Genomic DNA, 22,574 nt, shown 5'->3' with positions numbered 1-22,574 from the left:
GATTCTGTTTTTTGGTGGTATTAGAGGGGACAAGTCACTCAATCTAATAGTTTCTCCAGGTGTGTGTGTAGCCCCTCAAACCCCCCTCCAAATAACAGAGAGAGAGAGAGAGTGTAAATCTATTATCTATATATGCTATCAGTATATAGATAGATAGTATATACAGTTAGGTCCGGAAATAATTGGACAGTGACACAATTTTCATAATTTTGGCTCTGTACGCCACCACAATGGATTTGAAATGAAACAACCGAGATGCAATAGAAGTGCAGACTTTAAGCTTTAATTCCAGGGGTTGAAAAAAAATATCGTATGAAACGTTTAGGAATTGCAACCATTTTCATACAAAGTCTCCTTATTTCAGGGGCTCAAATGTAAATGGACAAATTAACACAATCATAAATAAAATGTTAATTTTTAATACTTTGTCGAGAATCCTTTGCAGGCAATGACTGCTTGAAGTCTGGAACGCATGGACATCACCAAACGCTGGGTTTCCTCCTTTGTGATGCTTTGCCAGGCCTTTACTGCAGCTGTCTTCAGTTGTTGTTTGTTCGTGGGTCTTTCTGCCTTAAGTTTTATCTTCAGCAAGTGAAACGCATGCTCGATCGGGTTGAGATCAGATGATTGACTCGGTCATTGCAGAATATTCCACTGAGGTTGGTCTTAATGGCAAAGCAGGTTTGAGACTGGACTAGGTAATCACCACTACTATTAAGGTTATGGTGGGTAAAAAAAGTGACAAAAACCCTCCACAGTAAAGCATAAAGCAACTGTAAATATTATTTGCATGTCTTAGACAGGTCTGCAACCCTGTCTTTCCCCATTGTCACCCAGCATACAGCACTTCCACTGCAGCAAGGGATTCTGGGAAATGACATGCAAATGAGCACTCAGTGCCACCTTTTGTCTCAAGCTCGTATTACACAAGCCAATCCTCAAGCCAATGCATGCTGTTTTAAACGCAGCTTTTAGACAGAGGCTGGGATGAGATGTAAAGCCATTAAAGCCATTAAACCCACTCACAGTCATGTCTCTCTCTCTCTCTCTCTCTCTCTCTCTATATATATATATATATATATATATATATATATATATATATATAGAGAGAGAGAGAGAGAGAGAGAGAGAGAGAGAAAGAAAGAAAAGAGATAGCGCACGCCCCATAGCGTAAAATTGTACATTTATTGGACGTCATGAAAAGACACATGGCCGCCCTCACATGGTATGGTAGCCAATCAGAGCGTGGGAACTCCATCCCTACTCTGATTGGCTGTAGTACGTCACATCCTTTTCCCCCCCAAGCCTCTGTCACATGGTATACTAGAGCCAATCAGAGTAGGGATGGAGTTCCCACGCTCTGATTGGCTACCATACCATGTGAGGGCGGCCATGTGTCTTTTCATGACGTCATCTTAAAGGCAATTGAAGCAAAGCCATTCTAATTGGCTGTGCTTTCATTGCCTTTAAGTGACGTCATCATTTTTTTTTTTGTCGGCCAAAACACATGGTTTTCACGGCCCGATCAGGACCGTGGGAACCATGACGAAAAATGTGACGTCATAGGCCTTTAAAAGCCTATGTCGTCTCATTTTGAAGCCAGACGCCACGGAGGAAGGACCTCCGGGCAAGAAAGAAGACCAGGGCGTGGCCGCAGACTGGGAGAAGACCCCGCCCCGCCCCACTGGAAGGAGATGGAAGAAAGAAGAATACAGATGAAGATGGATTACAAATAGAAGACCCGTGGATTGATTTGGATTTTTAGTTTAATGTTTATTTTTTTATGGTTTATTATTTTATGGGTTCCTGATCGTGGATTGGTAAGTGAGTAAGCTGCGCAACGGGAATCGGTGGGGGCAAGTAATGGTAAGTGAACTAAAGAAATGTATTTAATTTAACTTGTTAATTTTTTTAAAAGCTTTTTTAACATGTGTATTTTTTTTTTGTGGTATATCATTTCTTGCCAATGTATGTATGTATGTATATATGTCTAGAGAGATATATACATACAGGGTAAGAAATGATGTTGTTTTAAAAGCTTGATTTGATGTGTTTTAAATTAATTTGTCTATGCTGCTATGCTTTATTGTGAGTTTAAAGTATTTTAAAATTAGATAGATGTATTCCTTGGTATTGTATTGTGTGTTTGAGGGAGGTCAGCGATAGCCTTGGGTAAGTGAACTAAAGAAATGTATTTTACTTAACTTGTTAATTTTTTTAAAAGCTTTTTTAACATGTGTATTTTTTTTTTTGTGGTATATCATTTCTTGCAACTGTATGTATGTATATATATCTAGAGAGATATATACATACAGGATAAGAAATGATGTTGTTTTAAAAGCTTGATTTGATGTGTTTTAAATTAATTTGTCTATGCTGCTATGCTTTATTGTGAGTTTAAAGTATTTTAAAATTAGATAGATGTATTCCTTGGTATTATATTGTGTATTTGAGGGAGGTCAGCGATAGCCATGGTTTTAAAGGTTGGATTTTGGTTGGTACTTATATTTTTTCACAGGCTAAATTGTTCTGCTCCAGGCATGAATTAGTTAATTGTTTCATTGTTCAGGATGGAGTGTGAATTGTTTAGGGATGTAAATAATGATTGCTAATTGATTTTTGTTTACTTGGTTGATTCATTTGCAGAATGTATATGGTGCATAGATTTTATGCATCATTTATATTGGAATGTGAGGTGTTTCATTGGCTTGTGATGATATAGATTGTGAGATCAGTTAGGATCCCATATCCAGGTGGCCCATTATAAGTGGCATGACTATTGAACAACTGAAGTTTAAAAGGAAGGAACTCTTACCCTAATGGATCTTATCCTTCTTCTCTCCTCAGGTAAAATCCATCTCTAAATCCTCTGCTGTGTGTATTATATAGTATATGCAAGTGATCCAATGCTAGGTAAAATCCATATTTGAATGCTGTTTTCTGTCTACCCCTAATCAAATTAAGTGTTGCCACCTAGGCAGGGAACACCCTGTGTAGAAAACCATTTGTTTGAATGTGCCTCAGATGTGCTAATTAAGCAGACAGAACAACATTGTCAGGTGACTTTTTAGGCCTATATAAACCCAGTCAGAACAGCTAGTCTGCTTGCAGCCCATATTCAAAGTGGCCCATTATAAGTGGCATGACTATTAAACAACTGAAGTTTAAAAGGAAGTTCAAAAGAAGTGAAGAATAAGTGGACACCCCACCTGGCCCTGATTCCTGCATTTGATCTACGCTGGAAAGGAGGATATCATCTATACCAGACTGCATCATTACTGCTGTGATGCTGCCTTTTCCATTTATATTTGCTGTGACTTCACTTCTCAAATTATGCACTTCTTTCTACCAGCCTCAGTATGTCTCAAACTCTATTCATATATCTCCATCTCTTCTTTCTTCACCACTTCTCTGTTCACATGAACTCCTTTCTTACCTGCGTCCTCTGACACCACACAACTATATCCCCTGCACTAAAAAACACCCCTACAAATCCTCCTCACACATCCTCTTTCTATCCATGCTTCTCCTCCTTGCTTCTGGGGATATCTCTCCCAATCCTGGTCCCTGTCTTATTTCAACTTGCTCTCGTCCTCGCCTCCCACATGCAACTTCTACTCCTTCTGGTGTCAACCCCTCCAACCTCATACCCATCCCCTGCCACCCTCCCTCCTCTCTCTCTTTCTCCTGTGCCCTTTGGAACGCACGCTTTCTTTCTAACAAGTTCCTCTCTGTACATGACTTCTTTCTCTCTCACTCCCTGCTTCTCTTTGCTATAACTGAGACCTGGCTCACTCAGTCTGACTCTGCTCTGGAAGCTGCCCTCTCCTATGGTGGCCTTTCCTTCTCCCACACTCCGCGCCCTGATGGCAGGGGTGGAGGCGTGGGGCTCCTGCTCTCCCACCTCTGCTGTTACCGCACCCTTCCTATTCCTCCATCTCTTGCTTTTCCCTCCTTTGAGGCTCACACTGTCCAGATCTTCTCTCCTCTCCCTGTTCATGTGGCGGTCATCTATCGCCCACCTACCTCTACTCATCCCCCTTCTGCCTTTCTCTCTCACTTTGAATCCTGGCTCTCTTTCTTTCTCTCCTCAGACTCCCTTGTTCTTCTCCTTGGGGACTTCAATTGCCACATTGATGACCCCTCTCTCCCTTAGGCTTCCCGCTTTCTTTCTCTTACCTCTTCTTTTGGCCTTCAACAGTGGACTGCAGCCAGCACCCACAAGGATGGCCAATACTTAGACCTGGTTTTCACTAAAAACTTCTCTCTCTCTGATTTCTCCATTTCCCCTTTTCCTCTCTCTGACCATCATCTCATCTCATTCTCTTTATCTCACTTCTCCCCTTCTCCACCTCCATCTACCGCCCGGTTCTGCAGAAACCTGCGCTCTATTCATTTACCTGACTTTCAGTCCACTTTACACTCCTCCCTCTCCTCTCTCAGCTCTGCTACAGACCCTGACAACCTGGTCAGAAAGTACAACTCTGTCTTGTCCTCGTCTCTTGATCTACATGCCCCGCTTTCTCTCTGCCGCCCTCGCCCTTCTAACCCTAGACCCTGGCTAAATTCCCACACGCGCATGCTGCGTTCCTCCACTCGTTCCTCTGAACGCCTCTGGAGGAAGTCTCACACTCTCGCAGACTTCCTTCACTACAAATTTATGCTATCCTGTTTCAACTCTGCCCTCTCGCAAGCTAAACAAGCCTACTTTTCTGCACTAATCAACATGCACAAGTCTAACCCACGCCGACTGTTCTCTGTCTTTGATACTCTACTCAAACCACGCTCAGCTGCCTCTCCTTCCTCCATCTCCGCTCAGGAATTTGCTGACTATTTTAAGGAAAAGGTGGAATCCATACGCCAGAACATCCCCTCTGTTTCTTCCCCCCATCCTGCACCTCTTCCTAACTCTCCTCCTGCCTTCCTTGAGTCTTTTTCCACTGTCTCAGAGGAGGATGTGTCGCTGTTGATCTCCTCTTCTCCCTCTACCACTTGCCCTCTTGACCCCATTCCCTCCCATCTCCTAAAACCTCTAGCTCCTACTATAATCCCTACGCTTACACACATTTTTAACTCCTCCCTCTGCTCTGGAACCTTTCCATCCTCCTTCAAACATGCAACAGTCATACCATTACTCAAAAACAGCAAGCTTGACCCTACCTGTCTTTCTAACTATCGACCTGTCTCCCTCCTGCCTTTTGCCTCTAAACTACTTGAACGTCTTGTATTCTCTCGCTTGCTCCATTTTCTCAACACCTATTCTCTCCTAGACCCTCTACAATCTGGCTTCTGCACTGCTCACTCCACCGAAACAGCCCTCACTAAAATAACTGACGACCTCCATGCTGCCAAAGACAGAGGTCATTACACTCTGCTCATATTACTCGACCTCTCTGCAGCATTTGACACAGTGGACCACCCTCTTCTCCTCCACATTCTCCATACTCTAGGTATTCGGAACAAAGCTCTATCCTGGATCTCATCCTACCTCTCCCATCGTACTTTTAGTGTCTCTTTTGCTAACACCTCCTCCTCCTCTATTGATCTCTCTGTGGGGGTACCCCAGGGCTCTGTCCTGGGACCTCTTCTCTTTTCTCTGTACACACTCTCTCTAGGTGACCTAATAACATCTTTTGGGTTTAATTATCACCTCTATGCCGACGACACACAAATATACTTTTCAACACCTGACCTTACACCTGCTGTACAAACCAAAGTTTCTGAATGTCTCTCTGCTATATCATCCTGGATGGCCCTCCGACGCCTTAAACTCAACATGGCTAAAACAGAGCTCCTCATACTTCCTCCCAAACCTGGCCCTATTACCTCCTTCCACATTACTGTTGGAACTACAATCATTCACCCAGTAGCCCAAGCACGCTGCCTAGGGGTCACATTCGACTCCTCTCTCACATTCGCCCCTCACATTCAAAACATTTCTAAAACTTGTCGCTTTTTCCTCCGCAATATAACTAAGATACGCCCTTTCCTCTATTGTTCGACTGCTAAAACTCTGACTCAGGCCCTCATTCTCTCCCGTCTTGATTACTGTAACCTCCTGCTGTCCGGCCTTCCTGCCTCTCACCTGTCTCCCCTACAATCTATCCTAAATGCTGCTGCAAGAATCACTCTACTCTTTCCTAGATCTGTCTCAGCATCTCCCCTCATGAAATCCCTCTCCTGGCTTCCGATCAAATCCCGCATCTCAAACTCCATTCTTCTCCTCACTTTTAAAGCTTTACATTCTTCTGCCCCTCCTTACATCTCATCCCTAATTTCTCGGTATGCACCATCCAGACTCTTGCGTTCTTCTCAAGGATGTCTTCTTTCTACCCCCTTTGTATCTAAAGCCCTCTCCCGCCTTAAACCTTTTTCACTGACTGCCCCACACCTCTGGAATGCCCTTCCCTCAGTACCCGACTAGCACCCTCTCTATCCACCTTTAAGACCCACCTTAAGACACACTTGCTTAAAGAAGCATATGAATAGCACTGTGGATATTCTAAACACGATACATAATGCTTGGCCCCCTGCAGACGCACTTACCTGAACTCCCTCCTACTGTCTCTGTACGTTCTCCCTACCTACCAATTAGACTGTAAGCTCCTCGGGGCAGGGACTCCTCTTCCGAAATGTTACTTTTATGTCTAAAGCACTTATTCCCATGATCTGTTATTTATATTATCTGTTATTTATTTGATTACCACATGTATTACTACTGTGAAGCGCTATGTACACTAATGGCGCTATATAAATAAAGACATACAATACAATACAATACAAATAAAGGAAATTGATTTTAATGTAGTGTCTGTATGGAGAAGTGTTTGATTGTAGGACAGTATGGTTTTGATAACCCTTCTACATTTATTTGTATATTGGTTCATCGTGTGTATATATACTGTGTATATATATATATATACTGAATATATATATATATATATATATATATATATATATATACATATATATCTGTATATATATACAGTATATATATAGTTGCATGATGAAGCCACTGTACAAATTCATGGGTGAAGGGTGGGTATCGGGCCTGTGTGGCTTAACACTTAATCACCTTTGCGGTTATTATCTGATAAGGTGTTTAAGGGGTTAATTGATATCTGAATGTACTTGCAATCTATTGGCTTTGTATTTGCTATGTATGTTGTGGGCAAGACAAGGATGTTGCTGGCGACGGAAACTTCGTATTGATGAGGTCAGTAGTACTTTATTTATTTGAATATGCTAGTTAATGTTTTTAATAATGGGCAATTAATCTATTATCCATATCTGGATAATAGTTATTTTGCACATTATTGTACTGTAGGTGTTGGGGGGGAGGGTGTATGTATTGAATGTATAGGCCAAGTTTATTTTTTTTACATTCAGGGTTGGTTCCGTGGTTCTGCGTGGGACCTCTGGAGACCACCTGCAGGTATCCTCGGGTATCCCAAGGGTATCAGGCTGGTGGTTCCATGGGTGACACATGCGGGGATGATGATGTGTTGTCCCACTTCTGTGGGGGCACCGCGGACCCGTAGTCTTCGGGGATGACGATGTGTGGTCCAACTTCTGTGGGGGCACCGCCAACCCGTAGGTGCGGAGATGATGATGTGTGGTCCCACTTCTGTGGGGGCACCGCGGACCCTAGTGAGCACCCGTGAGTTCCCCAGACCCCCGAGGGAACCACCGGAGGCCCCGCAGACACCTGTGGGTCTGACCCAGGGCTCCCAGACATCCGCGGGCCTACCGTGGGGACCCAATTGTGGCCCACGGTGACCCAAGGAGACCACATGGGGGCCATGGTGCTGGCGGGATCCACCAGCAGGCCTCCAGAACCTGTGTAAAAAGGGCTACTGGTAAACTGTAGGTCTGTCCAGGTGCCCCGCCAGCCCACCGGGGACTCGCGTGGGGCTGCGTTATGAACCCTGTATGTAAAAGGATAAATCTTGTATTTATGGGGGGGCACAGGGGGTGGGTAATGTATTTAATAAATATAATGCTGTTTATTGTGGGTCACTGTACTGTTTTTTTGTGTGTACTGGGGGTGGGGGGGGGGTGTTTCCCCAATGGTATGTGGGTAGGCCTCCCTTGTGGTACTGGGTGGTTAGGCCTCACGGGGGGGGTTAGTGTGGGAGGGTATGTAGGCATCCCGAGTGGTGGGTGAGGGTGGGATAACCCCTTAATGACTGTAGCGGTTAATAACCGCTATGGTGATTAAGGGGTTAGGGGACATTACTTTGTATGTTTTAATTTTTGTCTCTTTTTGCAGCAGCGTAGGGGCCATGTGCAGGTGGGTATTGGGTAGTGGGTGTGGTTATTTACACGGGATCCCCCTCCCCACATTTACATACAGTACACTGCACTCACAGAAAACACAGGCCAGGCAGATTTAACTGACACAATAGGGGGAGGAGGGCTTACACAGATTAGTCAAAGCAGGGAAGCTTCACACACAATAGGGGGAGGGTTTTTTACATAGATTACAGTGAAGGCAGGGAATTTTAAAACACACAATAGGGGGAGGGTTTTTTACATAGATTACAGTGAAGGCAGGGAGGTATAACACACACATTAAAAATATGTATGTAATGTATTTATTGTTTATTCTGCCTTAACCCTTCATTGCCTTAGCGGCTATACGCTATGGTAATGAAGCAGCATTTCTGTATTTTTAATAATATTGTGCAGGAGCAGGGGGTCCCCTGAGCATTAATTTCTGTCTCAGGGAACCCCCTGCTCACTGTATAATATTATTAAAATACAGAAATGCTGCTTCGTTACCATAGCACATAGCCGCTAAGGTAAGGAACGAGTGTTTATTTATATATGTTTTTTATTTATACTGTACATGTGCAGAGGGTCTCCGGAGCAGAACCGCTGTGGTTCTACGTCCGGGGACCCCCTGCTCCCTGAGATACAGGCCCCTTTAGGGGGTGCCGGTATCCCTCTGCTTGGTTTACAGGTCGCGGTCACGTGATCGGGACCTTTAAACGCAGAGGGATACTGGCACCTCATAAAGGGAGCTGTATCTCGGGGAGCAGGTGGTCCCCCAACCTGAAACCAACGCGGTTCATCTCCGGAGACCCCCTGCACATCTACACTATAAATAAAAATGTATTTCAAATGTATTTATTTATAGTCATTTATTTAATTATTTATTTAGATTTATTTATTTATTTTTTGGGTGGCTGCTGTGTGTGAGTTTTTTTTATTGTGGGTAGCGGTAGTGGGTGAAGGGGGTATTAGCCCCAACGGTGGCGGGGGGTAGTGGGAGGGCTTAACCCCTTCATGACCGTAGCGGTATTAACTGCTATGGCCGTGAAGGGGTTAAGTGCACCCGCAACTCCCCCGCAAGTCCTAAACTCACACCAAGGGCCAAATACCCCCTTCATCCACCCCCGCTACCCACAATAAAGCGGGCACGGTGAGTTAACCCCTTCATTGCCTTAGCGGCTATACGCTATGGTAATGAAGCAGCATTTCTGTATTTTTAATAATATTGTGCAGGAGCAGGGGGTCCCCTGAGCATTAATTTCTGGCTCAGGGAACCCCCTGCTCACTGTACAATATTATTAAAATACAGAAATGCTGCTTCGTTACCATAGCACATAGCCACTAAGGTAAGGAACGAGTGTTTATTTATATATGTTTTTTATTCATACTGTAGATGTGCAGAGGGTCTCCAGAGCAGAACCGCTGTGGTTTTACATCTGGGGACCCCCTACTCCCCGAGATACAGGCCCCTTTAGGGGGTGCCGGTATCCCTCTGCTTGGTTTACAGGTCGCGGTGATCGGGACCTTCAAACGCATAGGGATACCGGCACCTCATAAAGGGGCCTGTATCTCGGGGAGCAGGGGGTCCCCGGACCTGAAACCAACGCGGTTCAGTTCCGGAGACCCCCTGCACATGTACACTATGAATAAAAATGTACAGTACTGTATGTTAGGGGTTATAGGGGACGGCTTTAAAGACAACAGCTCGCAAACGCCCCCATGCATTTTTACACGGCATTGCAGTATTGCAGCCAGCGGGAATAAAATGCTTAAATCACAACCGCGAAAATAACGCTATATACCAGGGAGAAAACGACACAAAACCGCACATCACCGGGATCTTCTGAAATTCGCGGAGCTAGCCAAGTAAGAATAAAGTTGGTCGCCACTGTAGGTGCAGAGAAAAGCTTCTTTGAGAGATTTGAAGGCTTGAAGTGCCGCAGGTGGCCAGGAAGAGGCGTTTGCTCCTTTCTTTGTCAAGGCCGTGATAGGAGCTACAGTAGAAGAATTTTTTTAAGGAATTTGCGATAATAATTAGCAAATCCTAAGAATTTTGAATTGCTTTCAAGGAGGTAGGCTGTGGCCATTCTAGCCTTGAGTTTGGCAGGGTCCATGGAGAATCCGGTGTCCGAAATAATATAGCCCAGGAAAGAAATGGATTTCTGGTGAAATAGGCACTTCTCTAGTTTGACGTATAGGACATTCTCCCAAAGGTGAGACAAGACCAGCTTAGTGTGATGGATGGGTTCTGAGAGAGATTTAGAAAATATGAGAATGTCGTCAAGATAGGCTATGACAAAAAGATTGAGAAGATCTGGAAAAATCTCATTTATGAATTCTTGGAATACTGCCGGAGCATTACAAAGGCCAAATGGCATGACTATATATTCATAATGCCCATCACGAGTGTTGAAGGCCATCTTCCATTCATCGCCTTGGTGTATACGGACAATATTACATGCTCCTCGAAGGTCCAATTTGGAAAAGATAGTGGACCTTTGTAAACGATCAAAATCTCAGAGATGAGCGGTAGGGGGTAACGGTTCTTCACAGTGATCTTATTAAGTCCCCTGTAGTCAATACAAGGGCGGAGAGACCCGTCTTTCTTTTTAACAAAGAAAAAGCCAGCCCCAGCTGGGGACGAAGAATTCTGAATAAATCTCCTCTTCAGGTTCAGAAAAAGGGTAAGATCTGGCTTTGGAAAGGACAGAGCCTGGCTAAAGATCAATCAGGCAATCATAAGGCCGATGTGGGGGAAGAACCTCGGAGCGTACCTTGTTGAAGACATCTTTGAACTCAGCATAACCATCAGGAAGAGTAGGTTAGTCTTCTTTAGGGATCTTTAAACCACAGATTTGTTGTCTCGGACAGAAAAAGATTTGGTACATTGAGGGCTCCACTGTATGGGTCCTTTGTTGGTCCAATCCAACTGTGGGTTGTGTCGTTGAAGCCAGGGAAGGCCTACGATTACCTCAACGGATGGTGTATGAATTACGTCCAGAACGATCTCCTCCTTATGGCCGTCTTTAGTGATGAGATCGAGTTCGCAAGTCTTCAGAGAGATGAAGGCTGGCTGGAGGGGACGTCCATCGATAGCCTGCAACCTGACAGGCACAGATTTATGGAGAACCAAGATCCTGTTCCTTAAAGCAGTCTTGATCAATAAAATTACCTCCTGAACCGGAGTCAATGAAGGCGGATGTAGAGACCTGGAACTTGTCACCCTTGAGGAAAATAGGGAGCATGATCCGACTCGGCAAAGTTTCCTGGGAAGAAGGGAAAGGAGAGATAGCGCCCAATGTGATCCCCTATACCTCATTGAGCTTTGGCGTTTCCCGGTTTGAGTGGGCAGCGAGATAGTTGATGCCCAGGATGACCGCAATAGTGACAGAGGCCGCTGTTCCGCCAAAGCTGTTTCTCAGTGAAAGATAATCAGTGGCTTCCCAGTTGCATAGGTTCAGGATCATCTGAAAGTGAAGGATCTATAGAAACAAGATTGTGGGTAGAAGGCCTGGCCGAAAAGGCAGAGAGTAAGAGCGTTCAACCTTTCTATACTTGGGGGTGCTGGTCGACACGGATACATACCGCAATGAGATCCTCTAAATTAGTGGGTCTTTCCTGAGCAGCCAGTTGTTCCTTGAGGGATTTGGCAAACCCCTGCCAGAAGGCCGCAGACAATGCTTCATCATTCCAGGCTTTCTCTGCTGCGATGGTCCGGAACTGAAGAGCGTATTTAGCGACTGGCCGGAGAACTTGAAAGATATGAAAGACAGAGGATCTTGCCGTGATCTTGCAACCCGGGGTGTCAAAGACCTGCTTAAATTATTTTATCAAGTGAGAGTTGTCCTGGGTAACCTCTGGTCTGTGTTCCCAAATGGGGGATGTCCAGGCCAGTGTGTCACCGGTTAGCAGGACGATGATATGGGCTACTTTCGACCTTGCAGAGGGAAGACGAGAAGGGGTTAATTCAAATTGAATTCAACATTGGTTAATAAAACCTCTGCATTCGTGGGGGTCACAAACATAGTGGTTAGGAGTAGGGAGATGCGGTTCAGCAGACATTTTTTAGTTCCGAAGAGGGTGAGAAAGTCGCTATCATTCTCGTAGGTCTATTTTGCTGCTGCTGAGAAATGTTTGCAAAATCCTGGTTTAGAAAGTAAACCTGCGCCTCTAACCGATAGAGACGGTCTAGAGGGCTTGCTTGGCCCACGTAGTGGGGTCCACGTTCATTGGGCTGAGCATACTGTAACGCTTGCGCTCACGACGAACAAGGCGGGACCCCGGTACTGAGGTGGGAAAGTATAGAACTGCACACCCACAGCAGTGGAGGCACGTCTGGAGGGTGGATAGTCAAGATCGCTGGGTCTGGGTTGGAGAGAGTGGGTTAGTCTTGATACTTGCCGAGGTCATAGGTAGGTGCCAGGAGAATAGTCAGAGTCCGATTTGCCGAGGTCAAGGGTTGGAGCCAGTAGAGAAGTAGATTGTCTGTTTGCCATGGTCAGGGATGGAGTAGGTCGGAAGGTCTGAGGCAAGTCAGGGTCGATAATCCAGAGCAGGGTCCAAAGTCTAGCCAGGTCGGTTCACAGGGAGGCAAGCAGCAGCAAGGTTAGAGGCACAGAGAAAACAAGGCAGAGACAAAGACATGGGAACACAAGGCTACCAATAACTATGTTCAGCCAAATAGGAAGTGACAGAGCTGAGCATATGTAGAAACAGGAGTCCAATGAGAGACAGGGGTGGAGCGGAGCTGCGGCCTCTGCGGAGGCAGGGATAGGCTGTGAGAAGCAGGAGACAGGTGAGGGAGATATCAGAGTTGTCGCACAGCTGGGGAGCGGTGCACGCGTGTCATGTGTGTGCGCCACGCGGCACAAGCGGAGGAATGGAGCCAAGCTTTGTAGGAACCTTGAAAGCCCTCCATGGGTGCGCACGCTCTATAAGGTGTGCGGGAGGCTGTACAGCAAGGGGCAAGGAGGAAGCACGCTGCGGGGGTCACGCTCTCAGATAACTTGCAATGGGATGCTGTGCAGCAGTAGGTAAGGAGGGAGTACGCCACAATGGACGTGTTCCCCGATTCCTTACACTTCTGTTGTGGAATTCTTCCGCAAGTCCCGCAGTTGCGAAACTCCTCTGCCGACTGGATGTAGTCAGCAACATGAACGCAGTTCTGGCACCTCTCCTGGCTCCGACATAGGTACCAACAGATCGCCACCGAATTTGCCACTATAGCAATAAATGGTGAAGCTAAAACAAAACAGGCCCAAAATAAAACACATTACATAGAAAAATCAACACATTACTAATGCCAATAAACCATATAATATGGGCATGATTTAACACTAGGGCAGTCGATGGTCCACCTAAAAAATAAACAACCACCAACAATATCCAATGCAATCAAAACAATCAACAAATAAACAACAATTAACAAGTAATCACAACAAAATTACTATCATTCAATTAAGCAAATCCCAAATAAACACCATAATGAACAATTTAAACACCAAAACAAAACCATCAATAAATGAAAGAAAGCTTCAAATAAACACCATCACTCAAAATCAAAAAAACAAAATAAATAGCATAAATATTTAAAAGCAAAGAACAAAAATACATTTAAAATACAAGCAAGCATTTGCCAAAAAAAGCATTGCTTGCACTGTATGTATGTATAGCCCTAAAGGGTCATACATAAATACATTTGAAATCAATGGGCAATATTTATTTTAAATAACAATAAAAATACAATGGAAAAACCTGTAAAAGAAAAATAACATACATTCAAGATTTTGTCTTACCTTTAGATGTCTTCATCCTCCAATTCCAAGGGTCTCAGCAAGCTCTCGAACAAATCCACGATCCAAAACAGCAACAGGCCACAGGTAAAGTCCAAAGTCCTTTTCTTCTTTCTTTATCTTCATCTGTTAGTTGTAATCCATTTGGGGGTTCTTCTTCTTCATCATCTTCCATCTTCCATCTTCCTTCATCCATCTTCCATCTTCTTCATCCATCTTTCATCTTCTTCATCCATCTTCATCTTTAACGCTATTGTAATCCTATTGGGAGGTTTTCACTCCTCAGCTTCTTTGAGTCAAATGAGACTGCACAGGCTTTCATATGGCCTGTGACGTCACATTCGAGTGGCAAATGGTTCCCACGCCGTCTGATTGGCTGGGATAACCAAGTGCCTCTTATTTATATTTTTTGGATGTGACATCATGTAAACGAGGGAAGACAGAATGTCTGTGCTTCCTTTCCCTTTAACATGACATCACAAAAACCAACATGGCTGCCATCTCATGTTACTTCAGCCAATCAGATTGTGAGATTTATATCCCCAATCTGATTAGTTGTAGTAGCCCATGTGACAGAGTCAATTTTTGGAAAGGATGTGACGTTATTCACAGGGAATTACATGGTCTACTACAACCAATCAGATTGATGATATACATCTCTCAATCTGATTGGCTGAAATAACATGTGACTGTGGCCATGTGGGTTTGGTGAAGTCATGTTAAAGGGAAAAGAAGCACAGCCATTCTGATTGTGTAATACCCCCCACATACTTTAATATGTATATAATATATAATATATGTATAATAGTATATATATGGAAGATGCTATCTGCCCGGCCAACAACACAGCCCCGAGGACACTAAGGCTGAGTCCCCCCCCCATTTTGGACACGCCCCCCGCACCTCCCATCACTCCCTAAGACCACAGATTGCGGCTTTAAGCTGTGCAGCCGCCACCAAGACGCCAGGCGCTCATGCAGCAGCCAACACTGGGGCCGTAGCCTAACAGGAGTACTTATTTCATACCCTTCTGGACAGAGGAAAGCAGGAGGGTACTTTGAGGTGATGCAGATGTACACTGAAGGGTTTCAGATTGATCTGCTGTTGAGTACATAGTTACAGTAACATAGTAGATGAGGTTGAAAAAATACATATGTCCATCAAGTTAAAACTACAGATGTGTCCTCCTGTTCTCTCCTGCTAGCCTAGGGAAATCTGTGGGTATCTCACAGAAACGCTGCAACATGTCTGTGATATTTCTGCAGCCAGACTAATGGATCATCGGATTAAAACAGCAGAGGGGTCTGCTATTTGAATGGGACTGTAGGGACCACCACTGTGTTAATCTGATGGGCCATTAGTCTGGCTGCAGAAATATCACAGAAATGTTAGTGTTTCTGTGAGATAGCACAGATTTTCCAAGATCTTTAGACCACAGTTACTTATCCTATATTTGAGTTGTTTAAGGTCTTTATTTCTGAAATAAAGTGAGCACATTTGAATTTTACATAGTAGCTTCCAAAATAAGATCATTTTACTGTGACCCAGGATTTAAAAGATTGAATTTTTGCCATTTCTCATGATCTTGCAAAATGTGTTGAATAGTTGGTGTAAAGTTCAGAGAATATAATAAGTCTATCTGTCTAGGATCCTGGATTCCCAGGTACTTGATTGCTTTGGTATTCCATTTGAAGGGTATTTTATATTTCCAGGGATTGATGCCTACCTCTGACAGGACAATAGCTTCTCATATTTCAAAGTTTATCTTGTAGCCTGAGACCACCAAATACAGCTAAACCCGTTATAACGCGGTCCTCGGGGTCCACCCCGAGACCACCGCGTTAGTAACGGGGTCGCGCTAATTTTTTTTAAAAAAAATGGCCGCCGCGCGTCTGATCGGGAGGGAGGGAGTTAATTAAATAAATAAATAAAAAAAAAGTTTTAAAAAAATGGCGGCGATTCATCCCTCCTCCCTCTCCCTCTCAGCCCCCTCCCTCCCTCTCAACTCCTCCCCCACCCCCTCCCCCCACCCCCGAGGTATGCCCCCGCAGGGCAGTGCCCCTCTCTGGGTGCAGGAGGGTGGGTTACATGTCAGCCGCACGTTGTACTCACGGTCACAAGTACAACGCTGCAGAGGTTGCAAAATGGAGACGGAGCCCCCAAGAGGAAAGCTGGGACCGGAGCCAGATGCTGCTAGAAGCAAAGCATTCTGGGAGTGGACGGGGCTGCCTCTGTCCAGCCTCATCTGCCCCTCACAGGGAGGGGGGATCCCCCATAGAGACCTGCCCCCCTCACTCCCAGCCAGGGCACAGGGGTGACCCCAAAACAGAGACCTGCCCCCCTCCCTCTCCCTCCCAGCCCCCCTCCCTCTCAGCCCCCCTCCCTCTTCCTCCCAGCCTCCTGGTTTTGCGGTGCGTGGCAACGTGTGTCTGTGTCCTCCCAGCCAGATCTGCTGCTGCTGCTGCTGCTGCAAGAGGGAGGGGGGGGGGGGAGTTGGGCTGCTGACATGTGAGTTCTGCTGACATGTGAGGGGGGGAGGTGGGCTGCTGACATGTGAGGGGGGGGGGCTGCTGACATGTGAGGGGGGGTGGGCTGCTGACATGTGAGGGGGGGGGTGGGCTGCTGACATGTGAGGGGGGGTGGGCTGCTGACATGTGAGGGGGGGGGTGGGCTGCTGACATGTGAGGGGGGGGTGGGCTGCTGACATGTGAGGGGGGGGGGCTGCTGACATGTGAGGGGGGGGTGGGCTGCTGATATGTGAGGGGGGGGAGTGGGCTGCTGACATGTGAGGAGGGGGGTGGGCTGCTGACATGTGAGGGTGGGGTGGGCTGCTGACATGTGAGTGTATTGTGATGGCTGTGTGCAGTGAGTGTGTGCAGTGTGTGTCAGTGTGAGCAGTGTGTGTGCAGTGTGTGCAGTGTGAGCAATGAGCAGTGTGTGTCAGTGTGAGCAGTGTGTGTCAGTGTGAGCAGTGTGAGCAATGAGCAGTGTGTGCAGTGTGTGGCAGTGTGAGCAGTGTGTGTGCAGTGTGCAGTGTGAGCAATGAGCAGTGTGTGCAGTGTGAGCAATGAGCAGTGTGTGTGCAGTGTGAGCAATGTGTAGTGTGTGTCAGTGTGAGCAGTGTGTGCAGTGTGCAGTGTGTGCAGTGTGAGCAATGAGCAGTGTGTCAGTGTGTGCAGTGTGAGCAATGAGCAGTGTGTCAGTGTGTGCAGTGTGAGCAATGAGCAGTGTGTCAGTGTGTGCAGTGTGAGCAATGAGCAGTGTGTGTGCAGTGTGAGCAATGAGCAGTGTGTCAGTGTGTGCAGTGTGAGAAATGAGCAGTGTGTGTGCAGTGTGCAGTGTGCGTCAGTGTGAGCAGTGTGTGTGCAGTGTGAGCAATGAGCAGTGTGTGTGCAGTGTGCAGTGTGTGTGCAGTGTGTCAGTGTGTGCAGTGTGAGCAATGAGCAGTGTGTGTGCAGTGTGCAGTGTGTGTGCAGTGTGTGTGCAGTGTGTGTGCAGTGTGTGCAGTGTGAGCAATGAGCAGTGTGTGTGCAGTGTGCAGTGTGTGTGCAGTGTGCAGTGTGTGTGCAGTGTGTCAGTGTGTGCAGTGTGAGCAATGAGCAGTGTGTGTGCAGTGTGTGTGCAGTGTGTCAGTGTGTGCAATGAGCAGTGTGTGTGCAGTGTGCAGTGTGTGTGCAGTGTGCAGTGTGTGTGCAGTGTGAGCAATGAGCAGTGTGTGTGCAGTGTGTGTGCAGTGTGTGCAGTGTGAGCAATGAGCAGTGTGTGTGCAGTGTGCAGTGTGTGTGCAGTGTATCAATGTGTGCAGTGTGAGCAATGAGCAGTGTGTGTGTAGTGTGCAGTGTGTGTGCAGTGTGTGTGCAGTGTGTGTGCAGTGTGTCAGTGTGTGCAATGACCAGTGTGTGTGCAGTGTGTGTGCAGTGTGCAGTGTGTGTGCAGTGTGAGCAATGAGCAGTGTGTGTGCAGTGAGTGTGTGCAGTGTGTGCAGTGTGCAAAAAAAAAAAAAAAATTTAAAATGTAAAAAAAAAAATTTTTTATTTATTTTTTTAAAACGGGAGCAACGGGAAAACCGCGTTATAACCGAATCGCGGTATAGCGAGGCGCGTTATAACGGGGTTTAGCTGTAATAAGATTTTGTCAATAATAGCTGCTATTGCTGATTCTGGGTTTCTAATAAATACATATCTAAAAATGCTAAGACTTTTATTTCTGTAGTATTTATAGGGATTCCTTTAAATATCTGAATGGATTGCCGATGTTTGATAATTGGGTCCAAAGCTTGATTAAACAAGATTGGCGAGAAGGGGCAGCCCTGCCTTGTCCCATTCCCTCCAGAAAAGCGGTTAGAGTTGAGATTGTTTGTGGTCATAAAAGTTTCTGGTGTGGTGTAGATTGTTTGAATTAAGTTTGTAAAGATTTCTGCAAAATTCTGTGTTTAAACTTCGTAATGGATGGGGCTTGCTATTTCATCAAATGCATTTTCTGCATCTAAATTTCGTATTTAAATTAGGGATATTTTGCTTGTCGCTTGAGCTGATGATTGCTGCTAGAGCTGTCCTTATGTTTGTAACAGAATGCCTATTTTTTTGGGAACCCCGTCTGTTCCATTGAAAATACCTTAGGCATAATATGTTTAATTTTCAAATCATTATTTAATAATGAGATGGGTCTATATGAGCTTACTAATTCTGTGTCTCGGTCAGGTTTTGGGAGTACAGTAATTCTAGATACATTACAATCTTTTGTTAAGGATTTTGTTTCAATAATATGATCAAACACCAATTTGAGAGTTGGTATAATATAATTTTGTAAAATGTTGTAGTATTCTGTAATCAACCCATCTGGCCATGGTGCTTTATTGTTTGCAAGATGTTTAAGTACTGTGGCAGGATGGCTTTGCGGTAGGGTCAGAAAGAGTCCACATGTACTATTTAAGTCTTTAACAAACACTTTGGTGGTTTATTTAACCATTTTCAAAACATATAATAGTCATCTAGACACACTGTCCCTTTAAGTCAAAACAAACCATAAAAACAAAACCTACTCCACAGTAGGGAGGCTATCTAGACAGCAATGTCCCTGACCTTCCCAATGGCTAGCTAAAATAACTTCCAGTGCGAACCATTACTACGGATAACTATAAAGTATACAATATAAAGTCCTTCTTGAAGTGTGGAAACTCTATTCCAGGCGAGTCAAGGAAATCCCTCTGGATACTGTGGCACCTTGAAGCAGGGACAGGTCTTGGAATGCTGGTTCCTTGTATACAAGTCCTGCATCCAGCAGCCTTGCTTGGTTTCATGGAGATTCTGTTCCTGGGTGTGGGTCCCAGGCGGTCCCAGCAGGCCCTTCATCCAGCAGGCCTCGGGAACCGTACCAACCAGTGTCCTTGCTTGTTGGGGAAAGTCTCTCAGTCCTAGCAGCTTACTGCCTGCCTTTTTTTATAAAGTTTCTTTTTATTAGGGTGTTTGCAGATACATTTCATTATAGCATATTGTATGTACATGGAACATCGAGTAATGTCGTACATTGTTGTCACATATATTTGTTCTCTTTTTCTCTCTAGGCCATCTACTTAAACCACTTCGGGGCTTATACTTTGTTTTTGGTTTTTGTACAGTATATCAGGGTTGTTTTCCGCATTTGGTCTAGTTTCTTCGGCTTAGTGTCACATATTCCAATACATATTTGCTATACCCATTTTTATTTTTTCAACCTTGTAACTGGTCTTGATCTAACAGGTCTCGACCATTTAACTCAAAACCTTGTTTTCATAGCTTACTTGTGACTCCCGTGGTTTTTTAAAAATTATTATCTTGTTTTTTATTTGACTACTGACTACCTTTTAAACCCCTTTGCAATCAGGATTTCAGTCTGCCTTATTTAGCTGCACCTGCAGCTGGCCTCTCCAGAGGAGTTTAACAGCCTGCATGCTGGAAAGCACACATACTGCATAGAGAATCCCTGACTCTAAATGAAAGATTTCCTCATTGAATATTGGTTTATTGAGAGAGGCTTTTTCTTCTTTTGATAATTTGGGAATATTTGCCTTCTCTATGAAGTTATTACCTTTGATTATATCATCTTTAGCAGCTGTATATAGTTTTTCATAGAAATTTTTAAGATGTCATTTATTTTTCTTGGGTCACTGTGCCTGGAGCCATTGTGTGATTGTATGATTGTAACTGGGGTTTGTTTCCTGCTGTGTTACCAAGTTGGCTAGTAAGCTACCTGTTTTGTTTGCTTCTAAAGAAAATATTATTTTGGTAGTCTACTTTTAATTGGGTTCAGTCTTTAAGTAAGGAATTTTTAATTTGAAAGTAATTGTCGTTTGATTCGTGATAGTTAACTAATGTATAAGTTCTGAAGATTTTGGATAGTTTTTTTATTTAGGGATCGTATTTTTTCATTGATTATCTTTTACCTGCTACATAAGATAAGATTTGTCCTCTAAAGACTGCATTGGAGGCATTCCACAGCAATGGTGGATTATTATCTGTTCAGCATTATCCTAGATGCAGTTTTAATTGTAAAGGTGTGATGGCATTCTCCAATTTTGAGATTTCATAGAAAGGGGGTTCAACGACTAGTTAAATCCAAATTGGGGCATGATCCGAGATTAATATATTTTCTTTTTTACTTTCACTGATTATTAGGGGAGTTATCTCGGTTTGTAGTTTCTGTTTAGAGGCCAGGGATCTAAAAGATCAAGATTTTCCTTTATGAGTGGGCTGGATTGGGCATTACCTCTATTATGAGTATGTTTGGAATCACTTCTGTCAAAAGATGAATGGTCTGTGCAGTTGCAATTGCCTCCTAGTAGGATCTGGGTGTCTGCCCACTGGATGATTCGCTGGTATGTGGAGACCAAAAAAAAAAATCATGATTGGTAAAATTAGGAGCATAAAGATTACCAGAGTCATTTCAGTCCCTTCAACAATGAATTTGATAATAAGCAATCTGCCTTCTGGGTCTACCAAGTCAACTAAGATTTTTTTAATTATTTTTTTTGTGGAACTAGATTGCTACCCATCTTTTTTTTTTTTGCTGTGAATGGGGCTGCTATGTATTTACTCAACCTATCTGTGCATAGTTTTTGGTGTTCATTTTCACTTAGGTGTGCTACCTATATCATAGCTATATGGCTTCCCAGTCTTTTGAGATGAGCAATTATCTTTCTTCTGTTTGATTGGGGTATTAATGCCTCCCACATGAGAAATGTTTTATCTCATTGTAGCCCCTTTACTCCCACCCTAAGTGAGATCTGGTCTGCTACTAGTGTCTTTGATGTACGATGGGGCATACCTGTGAGGTAACAGGAGGGCTGAGCATATCCGCAAAGGTGTGGGGATTCTCAGGACAGGTTTACAGGGTACCTTGTTCATGTTGCAGTGCCCCCAGTCAGCGAGGATCCTCTGGAATAGTAGGATGGTTCAGACTGACTCCTTTCTTTAGCCCAAGACAGTGACATGGTATTTATTGCATTGGTTAAGATCTTACAGCAGGTACATCCCTTTTCTTGCTTCCCCTTAGAAGGTCACTTCAAGGCTTGAGGCCCATCCAAGTTTCCTCCTGCATGGTGTCCCTCCTGCATCCCCTTATGGGAGCAGAGAAGTTGTTGCTCACTCCACAGGGAGAGGAAAGAGACACCCCCACTTTTGGGAAAGGGCCAGTTTATATACCCTGGGGTTGGGCTTGTAACCCTGTCCCATAACAGGGCAGGTCTGATACTAATAGGTGTCATATCTGCACATGTCACCCAACCAGTACCTCCCCCAGGCTGACACTCACTAGTTGTTGCTGGGCATGCCCTTAGATACACTTACTACATCCAATGCTGCAATGACAACTAGGCCCACTGAGGAATTAACCCATCCACTGCCTGTACCTAACATGACTTACACTGGTAGGGCCCAGGGAAATAGGTAGCAGTCGGAGGCTAGGCTACATTATTTGTGTACAAAAGACCTGTTCCCCTTATGAGGGGAGCTTGTTCCTCTATTAGTCATGGGTCCCGTGTATCATGGTGCAGTCTGGATTGTTTGATTCCCATTCGGATTTGCTCCACCATGCCCAAAGCACCTTGACCATGCGTTTGCTCCTGTTTGCGCCATACTTGATTCCATGCTACTTTACTAATTTCTAAGCTATAATTGCATTAAACAAAAGTAGATCATTTGACATTAAAATATTGGTTGTTTTTTTTCTGTATGGCTTAAAAGAAAAATAAATGCAGTGTAAATATTTATTTATATATAACATCAGTAATGTTGCGTATCCTAGTTGTTTTATTGTCAGTTTCCCACCATCTAGATATAAAGCAGCTTTGTAATCTTTTTTTTTACTGTGGCAGGAAAGACATTTTTCATCTTCATTGATAAACAGATGATAGTTGCTCAGTTTTTTTTAACTTTAATATTCGAGATATAGATATCAATCTTTGGATATATAATTAGCAAACCATCTCAGAGAAACCAGAGTATAGCTATTGGTTGTGTTATTATCACG

This window comes from Ascaphus truei, chromosome 2 (genome assembly GCF_040206685.1).
Source record: "Ascaphus truei isolate aAscTru1 chromosome 2, aAscTru1.hap1, whole genome shotgun sequence".
Lineage (NCBI taxonomy): Eukaryota > Metazoa > Chordata > Amphibia > Anura > Ascaphidae > Ascaphus > Ascaphus truei.
The sequence above is the reverse complement of the archived record's forward strand: the minus strand, read 5'-3'. Positions refer to the sequence as shown.